A 9426-nucleotide genomic window follows, 5' to 3' on the forward strand; every position below is an offset into this window, starting at 1 on the left:
GGGGTTATTGGGAATGGATAGTTCAGTGGCCTAGCCACATCAAGAACCCACATTGAGAACCCACCAAAGAGTATGGTCATAAATTTAAAATGAGTCGACAGCTGGCTTGTGTGTTTTTCTCCAGAGATATTCAGTTGCAAGGGGTCAGGCTTGGAAAGGCAGAGATGTTCTACTTGTCCAAGGCTGTGGCTTTGCCAAGCAACCAACAGGAAGCCAGAGAGGGTGGAGCAAGGGAATTTATAGTGAATGCACATACATTCACCATAATTATGACGATGGACCACAAAATGGAAGCCTAAGAACTAGAAGCAATCAAAAGACATGCATTCTGTCTGCTCCTCTGTCTTTTTCTTGCCTAAGGTTTTGAAGGAAAAGATCATATTTTTTACATTTTCTATAACCCTTTATGATGACTAGACTTGTATCCACGATGACCACTCAATTAATATGTATTGATTGTCTAGTCACTTCTGGGTGCAAAAATGTAGCAGGTTCTCCAATCTTCAGAGTTAAGCCTCAATGGATTTGACAGATGGTCTGTAAGTTTTATATTTGAAACACCATATGTCATGGATCAAAGCTCCATTCATACTTAGCTTCAAATTTTCAGGTTTGGGTAATAATATAGTTGACAGCACCTGTGCTTCAAAATCTGCCATCCAGAAGCTTCTATTTTCTCTATCCCACACTTTCATTACCTGAACCAGATGCTCCCACTTTCCTGCTTCCTCAGAGCACGGTTTGGCCAAGATTGAATCCTGTTCACCAGGTCTTACATAAGAGCCCTGGTCCAGGAGCACAGGGCCGCCATCTGTCTCTTCCCCGTCTTCATTCCTTACAGATCTCTTGATTCATAACTGCTGTTTCAGGAATATTTGAAGGCTGAATTAATTTTCTACAGTCTCCCCCACGGCTGTCTCCGACCCCTTCTCTTATTATCACACGCGATTTGGGTGATCTACCTACACACGACTGCTGGAACTGGTAGCATATCATCCCACTTGTATTCTAAATAGTAAAGTGCAGACACCACTAATTCTATTTAATGTTATATGAAAGGTAAAGCACTGTGACATTCTTATCCCAGATCGCTCAATATTGAAGTGATGACACGAAAACTAAAGTTCTTCAGATTTCCATTTCAATTAATTTGAGAAAATTATACTTTTATGTATGTATTACTGTAGCATAAGGATCTTCTCTAATGGAGAACAAGTCATACTGCCAATGATTCAAATAAGAATTGACACCAGTATAGATGCCACATCACTTAAATCGACTTTTTTCCAGGCACAGAATTAAAGTGTCCCAGCAAGAGTATTCACCATATTTTTCTTGGACTTCTATTTTAAAGGCTGAAATAACTTCTATTATGAATAAAAGGTTGAACATGGACATAACAAAATCACATTGTAAAATGCAGCAAGTAATTGTATTGAAAGGCAAGTACTCTATTTTGTGTGGGTTTACTCATAACTAACAATATAATGACATTAACAGATATGCACAATTTTTAATGCTACCACATACACTGTGCTAGGCTCTGAGGATGCAGAGACGAATGACACGTAGTTTGTGGCCCTGAACCCTGCAAGAGGATGCAGAGACGAATGAAAGAGACACAAACTTCTTGCCTTCAATGACTTGCAGTCTAGCAAAGAGACAAACAAACATCTCATGACAGTGGAATTACTTTATGAAAGCATTTTTAGGCCATATTGGACATTGTCACGAATGTTTTCATTTTCTAAACTGAAAAAAAAAAAAAATGCTACTAAATAGAAGATTGAAAGTAATCATTTAGCCCAGAACCAGGAGTCTTGGTAATGAACTCACTGGTCTCTTGTTTGACCTGTGGAGATACAGATCCCTATAATTAACATTGGATTTGTCTCAAATACCTTGATTCTTCCAGCTGGACATCCAAGCTTACCCCTTTACAACACTGGCCTCATTTCTACATTTTCTAATTACTTTTTTTCCAAGCATCTGCAGTTGTCAATGCCTAGTACTGCATTTTTGGCAAAATTCACATCTAAATGCAACAACCGGTTTTTACACATACAACAAGAATAGTCTCTCCCATACAGGAACGTGGAAATAAACCGAAGCTATACATAGACTTTAAATAGAGTTCATTTTATACTGTGAGTGGGTGGCTACCTACTTGTAAATTTGTAGGTTTCATTGGAGTTTCTCTTTTTCCATCATCAATCAATTTTGACATTTCTTAAATTGGGAAGGAAGCCATTTCCTTCCATTGTCAGAGAAAAAGCTTTACGGGCAAATACAAGAGCCCTTCCTCTTTTAGTCTTGATTCACAGTTCTGTTTAGGGACTGAGAAAGGAGAGGAGGTATCTGAAAAAGTACAAAGGAAAGGGCTTGCAGAAATGACTGACTCAGCCAATTAAAACTGCTCTCTCCCCTCATGCTGCCCAGTGCTCTCCAGCTAACATGTTTTGCCATAACTATCTCCCCCACCTCAAGGACTCTCCGACTCACATCTGTTGATTCATAGCTTGCTATCCAACTAATGTTCTATCTCTGTAGCTGTGTGGGAATAACAAGACTGTGTAGAACTCCTTGTTATATTACAATTAGAGATCAGCCTTTGGATAGGAATCCGCTGAGAAGGTGCCGGCATCAATAAGTGCTACTTTCTGCTTATAGCCTCAATGTCCCATCTCTCTGAGAATCCTATAACAGTGTTGATAATGCCAAGGTCACAAGTTCTACAAGGCACAGTGACCTGTAAATAGATAAGACCAGTGGTCTGGAAATTCTTCCCCCCTTGCAGCCCCCTACCCAAAGCTCCCCCTCCCCATCCTGAGTCATGAAGCACATGTGAAACCTCAGACAAAGGAATCACGTGCCCCTTGCATGGACACTGCAAGGCTATATAACCAAGGGAGTCTATGGCCATGTCACCCTGAACAAGCCCGATCCCGTCTGTTCTCGGAAGCTAAGCAGGGTCGGGCTTGGTTAGTACTTGGATGGGAGACCAGCTAGGAAGACCAGATGCTACAGGCGTAAAAAATAAAAATAAGGGATTGTAAGCTGACAAGATCCTGGCAATCTGAGGTCAACCAAGAGTTGCCTCGCCTAAAAAAAAAAAAAAATTGGAAATCTAACCAAGGGGAGATCGTGCTTTGGGTCTGCTGAATGCCCCACGCTCTCCTCTGGTTAATAAATTCTCCTTCCTCTAACAAAGTTGTCTGAGCATCCAATTTCTTCTGTCACTTCCTGCAACAGGATTTCCAAAACAATAGAATTTAATTAATGTAAACACCTATTGAATGCCTACTACGCCATATAGATAGGCCTTAACTTTGAACCACTTTCTGCTTATAGCCTCAATTTGGTGAACAAATGAATACACAACACCAGTCCCACGGAGAACCAATATGAGGGAAACACAAGTTGGTTTCCTAATGGCATCTGTGATTTCCATGGCAAGAACAATCTCACTGCTCCAGAACCCAATTCCTGTCATGGAAATTTATTGGAAAAAAAAAAAAAAAAGATCTCAAAACTATAGAATTTGGTATCTTTTTGTGATCATACATACTTTTTCAGATCGATGTTGTACACTCAGAAAAGACCAAGGTTTTCATCTAGATTAACTCCTCGGGTGGGAACAAATTCAGATGTTTTATGAGTGGGCACAGGAAAAGAGAAACTTGAGAAAGCACTCTAAAACATACCAAGTTACAAGAATTTGCAGCTCATTAGTTCCCCTTGTTCTAAATGTGAAAATTCTCTGGCATCTAGAAGCCAGATTTCTAGTCTATGGTGGATGAAACCCCACGGAAGAGTTAGGAAATACAGGTCTGTGCAACTGTCTGTCCCACCCTATGCGTTCCCGGAGAGGGCATTTCGTCACTGCTCAATGCGACAGGAGAAGAAATGTGTTCTTTCCCGCTGCTGACAAATGGATCTTAGAAGTTGCCCTGTCTTCTTTTGAAGCCGACATCTAGTAATTAACCCTTCCATCTGGCAGTGTTTTCCTCACATCTAGTCAAGAGACATTTCACATTCCTAATAGCTGTGACTTCAGCAGTCCCCCGCTAATGATACTTTTTGTTTCCGTCTCTACTTGCTGAAATACTTTCCTCTAATTTAGTGACCCGAGCAGGGATATTAGGAAAAGTGGAAAACAGTCATTCAGAAACTCATTAAAATATCTCAGCACAAAATGAGAATGGCACTCAGGAAGAGAATGAAAACACCAGAAAGGGATGATAAAGATCTCAGAGTCATTACCGCCGCTGTCAGTCTGCTTTAAATCAATCATAGACTTTAGGGAAAAAAGTCAGCGTGGAGTTTAAAAAACAGTAGGGGCTACTATATGCTCTGTCTACCAAGAAATAATTTGTAAAGAGAAACTCATCCTCATCTGTATAAATTCAAGGGCTATTAATGTGAAAATTAAAATTGATTTTATTTTTTTTTTCTGGAAAGAATTCTGATGTAGACTTACAAGTACCACATCCCTGGAATGTGTCCACCTGGAATTTTAATGTCAGCTGCTTCCTCTGGTGAGATTAAGGAGACTATGAATCTAGAGAGTGGGATTTTCATAGCAGATAAACCACTTATTTCTTTGATCTTAATCAGTTATACTGTGGAGACTTCAGTATTCCTATCAATAAAGGGTGCGTTTAATCTCTTAGGTTACTGGGAGGATATTAAGAGGTAATAAAATCTTTTCTTTGAACCAAGAAAATCAAGGTGGTTTTTTTTTTCCAGGTTTATTGGGATAAAATTGACATATAAAAGTATAATATTGTGATGAATTGATGTACATTGTGATGAATTGATGTACATTGCGATGAATTGATGTACATATACTTTGTGAAAGATGAATTGATGTACATATAATTTGTGAAAGATTCCCACCATCTAGTTAATACATCTATCACCTTACGTATTTATCTCTCTCTCTCTTTTTTTTTTAGTAAGAACATTTAAGTTCTTCTCTCTTAGCAAATTTCAATTATAGAATACGGGGTTATCAACTAGTGTCATTATGTTTTATATCAGATCCTCAGACCTTATTCATCTTGTAACTGAAGGTTTGTACCCTATTTCCCCCATTTCCTAGCCTCTGACAACTACTTTTCTACTCTCTGTTTTTATGTTTAGTTTTTTAAAGGTTTTTTTTTTTCCACATACAAGCGATACCATGCAGTATTTGTCTCTCTCTAACTTATTTCATTGAGTATAATGTGTTCAAGTTTCATCCATGTTGCCACAAATGGCAGGATTTCCTTCTTCCTGGTGGCTGAATAAAATTCCACTGTGTAAATATACCACATCTTCTTTATCCACTCAACTGTCAATGGACATTTAGGTTGTCTCCATATCTTGGCTATTGTAACTAATGCTGCAATGAACATGAGAGTGCAGATATCCCCTTTAATATCCTGTTTCATTTCCTTTGGATATTTATTCAGAGCAGGATTGCTGAGTCATATGGTAAATTCTTTAAAATAAAGGCAGTTGTCCTTAATGATCTCAAGTCAGTTGTCATGTCTTCCAAAATGACTTCCCTTACCATCAGTTGTCATCCACACCCACAGCAACTCCAACTTCTACCCACGATACATTCTTAGAGCATCACGTAGTTACGATTTATGTGCTGCTCGTATCCCTCTGGCCCAGCCTCCATGAAGGCAGAGGCTATGCACTTTTTTTACTGTTGTGTCCCATTCATATTCTCAGCACAATGCCTGGCATATAGTAGGTTGTCGATAAAAGTTTTAAGCCTTAGATTTGGAGGGAAGGACATTTAGAGTCTTGATAAATGTCTGATCGAAGAACCAATTCTTTCTTTTCTTCTCCACTAAGTTAATACCATAGGGACAATGGCAAAAACCCATCAAAACACTGCCCAAGGTCCAACAGATCAATCCAATCCTGTCATTACGGCCTTCCTGCCAAACAGTGCTACATTTAGGGGTCTCGAGTTGGCAGTGCCTATCCTATATCCTGCAGGACTCATTATTATTTCTCTTACAAAAAACTAAAGCTCATGAATTTTCATTAAAGCAAGGCCTTCCTTTGCTTATCCTAAAATGGAGAGAAAAGCAGCTCTGTCTGCCTCACCCACACAATTCTATCTTCGAACTTTTTATATGTACGCTATACTTACCCATTCCAGTCTTATTCTTTTGTTCCTATATAACAAATACATACATATTACCTATATAATAAATACATATATAATATGTATATAATATGTAGGTTCCTATATAATAAATACAGACATATTACCTATTAAATCTTCATGCTTTGAAAGATTATAATCTTTCAAAGCATGAAGATTTAATAGGTAATATGGCTAAAGAAATCATGTTTTTATAAAATGAGTGAGCTTTATTTATTCTGTCACACATACTGAAGCAGCCAACTCATTTTCTCAGCAAATTAAAAAATGAGATGATAAATATTTAAATTCTATTTATATGGTACAGAGAAAGCTATCCAGATTATCAATTGATCATTTTTCTAGATAATATAACCAGCTTATTTTCATAATCTCAAAATAGAACAATTGTTCTAGAATTATCTGGGAAAAAATGATTTTTTTTTTTTACTCAAACAACTGGTCTTATGGCACAATTGTCTAAATATTTCATTTTTCGGTCAGCTATTTAGACTCTGACAACACCTCTTTTAGCCATCACCTTTAAACAGAGGACGTATGTGTTGGTTACTGGTCATTCATTTGCTTAATCACTCATTCGGCCAACCTCTATTGATCACCAGCAGTATGTCAGGAACGGTGCTAAGTCTTTGGTCTGGAGAACTCTTTTGAACAGAGCATCTCCAGTGTTATCCATTTTGTATAGAATCTGAGTGCTTTTAAATTATCTAGTCTTTCATGTATGTTCTTGTTTTATTAAAAATTATTGGAGGCGACATTGATCAACAAAATCCAGTAAGTTTTAAGTGTACGATTCAACAATATGTCATATATATATATATATAACATTGTGTGTTCACCACCCAGAGTTAGATTTCTAACTGTCCCCACATATCTGACCCCTTTTACCTCTATCTACCCCCACCCCTTTCCTCTGGTAACCACTAGTCCACTGTCCATGTCCATGAGTCTCTGTTTCTTTGTCATGTTTGTTTGTTGCTTTTCGATTTATATGCCACATATGAGTGATACTATGTGGTTTTCAAGTGTGCTCTTTTCTTAACATTCAAATAAAATGAGCCCAACGTCCATCTTATCGCTAGGAAATCCAGTCACTTTCTAAATGTTTCTGGGGACTCCCTGGATGTACTGAGAGGTCTTAGTTGATTCTTTTCTTCTCTAAATCCAAACGGTTCTTCTTTCTCCCTGATGGCTCCTGAATGTCTCTCACCTGCTTCTCCATGAGTCATCCTCTTTGTAAGTGGCCATCTATGAGAGCAGAGGTAGACACAGTCAGCAGCTGCCTGCATTCCCCAAGGCAGCTTGCAAAGGAGACTGGTATTAGACTATTATAATAATCAGCTTTACTGAATCCAAAGATATCTTAAGGGACTGATAATGCAGAAAAGGAAAATAAACTCAAAGGCAATATTACCATTTCCAGAAGCAGGCGGGATGCTGGCCTCAGAAACCTCCAGGCCTTAGCCTATCCATTTCCACATCCGCCACCAGAAGAATCAAACCAAAGAAACTACCCTTTGCTTCATAAGGCTCCTCTCTGTCCTCATCCCCTCCCTTGAGACCATGCACAGGCCTGGCCTCCACATAACTTATTGTTTTCTCAAACAAAGGGATATCCCTTCTTCTAAGATGAATTCTGACACAATTCTTAAAATGTAGAAACACTTGCAGTCAACATTTTGCTGCAATATTTGGTTTTTCTCACTTTCTACTATGATTTTGTTTAAACAAAAATTCTTTGTCCTAAAAAAATCATAATAATAATTCAGCAAGAGTCATTGAAAGTTTCAGAACAAGGAAGTGTGATCAGAACAAGGAAGTATGATCAGAACAAGGAAGTGTGTTGGGAACTATGTTTAAGGAAGATTAACCTGCCTGAGGGGACTTTGCCCTGAAAAAGAGTTTACTTTTGAGACAAGATAACATTTTCATTTCTGGTTGATTTTAAGTTATCTCTTCACTGATTTTAAGAGACTAGGAGTGCAAACTCTTAGTGGGTTTATTTGCATATAGTATTACTTTAAGGACTTACATGCAATAAACACTTAGCTCTAGGCAAGTTCGATCCTATTTTAGTTGAACCGCTTTGTCCTAAATCAAGTATTTATTCTTTAAACAGAATTCTGTGGGAAAGAGAATGTTCCTGTTTCTTTCCTAGATATCTCCCTAAAGACAGCTGCTTAGCTCTAATAATTGAGAGGAAAAAAGATGTGGTTTTATTCACGTACCATATTATTTCCTTTAAAGCCCTCTCATTAGCATTCTGCGTATACAATGTCAAAGCACCTGAACAGAAACCCGAAGCTGAAATCACCTTGATGTGTGGGCTATACACATGAACGTAAATGTTGGATGACTGACCATTTTTCACCTTTGCCTGGATGTTTCGAGGCCTTGCCAATACTATACCCAATACAAATTCCTCCAATGAGATTGAAACATAACTGTTCATATTGGGCCTGCTAAGCTGCCTTAGTTTTCTTAATGTGATTGAAAACAGACCAAGGAATTAATGTAAAAATATTAAGTAATTTTGGACATAGTCTTTGTATTACATTGTCATCATTATCTCTCAGTTCTACCTCTATCATTTACTGGCTAGTCTTAAATTACATATTTATTCTACTTAAAAATAAAGTTAATATTTTTGTGAATATTAAAAATGTGCATGCTAATCATAAACATAAATGAAAAACGTGACAACGTTAAAAAGAAAATAAAAATCAGCCATGATCCTATAACCCTAGAAAAAAATTACTGTTATAATTTAGTACATTTCCTTCCTAACTTTTAAATGTGTGTGTATATGAATGTGTGTACTAGAGCCTAACATTGCTAATGTGTTGATGTAATTTCAATTTCCTTGGCTACCAGGCTTTCATGATATTTTAAAGTCTTGGTCTTTCCCCCAACTCACAATCATCCTGAAGAGCAAGAAGCTGTAGAAGCTCTATTGAGTTTCATCAAAACCTTAAAGGTGTAAGTCCAGCCTGAGCCCAGGCTACGCCTTCCCCTACATATGACTGGACGCTGATGGATGACTTGTCAGAAGCCTGAACAGAACTCATCGCAAGATGTCAGACACAGAGACATGGGCCAATAGCAGGGCCTCGGGCATGGAGAGGAAATGCCACCTGACTTCAGTATGGTGTCTATGGCTCAGAGTTGCCTTCTAGTTCATTTCTCATAGATGTGTGCTCTGCATTCTAGGAAACAGGTGGGGCTACAGGGCAAACTAATAAAATAAAATAAAAGTA

At 38.0% G+C, this 9426-nt stretch overlaps 1 pseudogene; it reads left to right on the forward strand.

Annotated features, from left to right (window-relative positions):
- The first annotated feature begins 2911 nt into the window (after positions 1-2911).
- LOC111739265 lies at positions 2912-3030 on the forward strand (annotated as a pseudogene).
- The last annotated feature ends 6396 nt before the right edge of the window (positions 3031-9426 follow it).

This window comes from Pteropus vampyrus, unplaced genomic scaffold (genome assembly GCF_000151845.1).
Source record: "Pteropus vampyrus isolate Shadow unplaced genomic scaffold, Pvam_2.0 Scaffold48, whole genome shotgun sequence".
Lineage (NCBI taxonomy): Eukaryota > Metazoa > Chordata > Mammalia > Chiroptera > Pteropodidae > Pteropus > Pteropus vampyrus.